General features: G+C 43.4%; 1 pseudogene; it reads right to left on the bottom strand.

Annotated features, from left to right (window-relative positions):
- Positions 1–329: 329 nt before the first annotated feature.
- LOC109693611 (small ribosomal subunit protein uS5 pseudogene) lies at positions 330–1129 on the bottom strand (annotated as a pseudogene).
- Positions 1130–2014: the final 885 nt, after the last annotated feature.

Here is a 2014-nt window from a genome sequence, read left to right as displayed (position 1 = left end):
CTTAGATATCAAACTCAGTGATCATGCAGTCATGGTCTGAAAAATTATTTTTAAAACACCTTTGTAGGAATTTAAACTTTAAAATTTTTCAGTTTGTTAAATGTTAGTCAAATGTGCATATTGAACTTGTTTTTACATCAAATTCCTTTATAAGTCTTTTTTTTTTTTTTCAGTGTTGGGCATTGAACCCTGGACAAGTGCCACACCCACAGCCGTCCTTTATAAATCCTACAAAATGTTAAAACAAAAGACTGTTTTTTTTTTTTAACTGGGTTAATTCACTTAATTCATAGGGCTTTTAAAAATACATACATAAAAACAAACAAAAGCTATGTTGTAGCCACAGCTGGAGCCTGGGTCTTCCGCATAGAGACGCTGATGTAGGTTTTCACAAGATGGTCAGTGAATTCCTGATAGGGAGACTTGGTGAACACGGACTCTTTCCAGAGGTTGGGGGTCAAGTAGCTGTAGATCCTGGAGATGGCATCAAAGGTGACCTTGGCAAAGTTGCCCAGGGTGGCAGTGCAGCCCCTGGCTGAAGTGTAGCAGTCATCAATATAGCCAGCAGCAGCAGCTTCTTGGGCACAGAGCTGATAGGATGCCAGGGCCCCCGGGGGCAGGAATGAGATGCACAGCGGCCTGTCACCTTGGCATGGGATGGTGTGGGTCTTACCAATCTTGTTCCCCAGGAGCCTCTCCGCACAGGGACAATGGAGAGCTTGGCCAAGGTGATGGCCCCTTGAATGTCAGTGGCTACCTCCTGGAGCACTTACCACCCAGCCCGACATGACCATTGTAGTTCCCAATGACTACAAATGCCTTGAACCTAGTGCGTTGGCCAACCTGAGTCTGCTTCTGCACTGGCATGATCTTCAAGACCTCATCCTTGAGGGACGCCCCCAGGAAAAAGTCAATAATCTCAGACTCCTTGATGGGCAGGGAGAAAAGATAGATCTCCAAAGACTTGATCTTCATGTCCTTGACCAGGGGACCCAGCTTGGTGACAGAATCCACTCCTTGTCTTCAGCCTTACCTCCACTAGCCCTGCAGCCCTGACCTCGGCCCAGAGGCCACTACCAAAGCCGCCATGGCCTCCCATGCCTGGGCCCCCACCAGTGTCATCTGCCATTTGGTGTTTTCCTGGAGAAGAAGCCAAAAAACGTTTTAAAACAAAAAGAATGTGTGAGGAGATAGCAACTAGAAGCTTGTCTACGAATTTTTTAAAGATGAAAGTCAACTGTGTGGAATGAATTAGCTGAATTGAAAGAGCTAATAATAGCTAGCAAATTTTGAGCAGTCGTCATATACTAAGCATTACTATAAAAGTTTGACGTAATTCAGCCGATCTCACAACACTAAGAGGTAATATCACTATCTCTATCTGATAGGTCCTGACTCTGAGGCACAATGGGTTAGTAGAGTATTTTAGGGTAGAATTGCTTTGCAAATGCAAAAACTCTCACATGGACGCAGAGAGGAATATTAGTGATAAGCACACCACATTCCCCTCTAACCCTCTGACAGGCTCAGTAATTGACTGTGGCTTCAACAGTGGAAGGAGTGAGAGGTGGGGCTGAAACAGAGTGATAGGTTGAAAGTATACAGAATACATCTAGGCTACTAACTCCCTCTTACTATGCTAAGTTGGTCAGAGGCCTGGAAAATTCTTCATGGCAGAAACTGAATCTTCTTGGAAAAAACCCCCAAAACTTAGAATAACTGACATTGTGAGTTCTCCAACTGGCCACCTGATACCCACAGCGTAGCACCTAACTGCTGTAAAACTCATTTACGTACCAAAAGCTTCCCGTCAGACTTTATCACATTACTCTGGATGTCTGATTCTGTTGGCTGCATTATTTCTGGATAATATGATGATTTTCCTTTGTTTTTGTTTTGCGTGTGTATCTTATTTTTTAAATTGAATACTGGACGGTGTGTAAAAAGGACTAATGAACACTAAGGAAAATATCTTTTGAATATCCATGTGAAAAAAGGTCAAACTTGACCCCTA

This window comes from Castor canadensis, chromosome 6, assembly GCF_047511655.1.
Source record: "Castor canadensis chromosome 6, mCasCan1.hap1v2, whole genome shotgun sequence".
NCBI lineage: Eukaryota > Metazoa > Chordata > Mammalia > Rodentia > Castoridae > Castor > Castor canadensis.
Note: the sequence above shows the minus strand (reverse complement) of the source record. Positions and strands in the feature narration are given on the sequence as shown.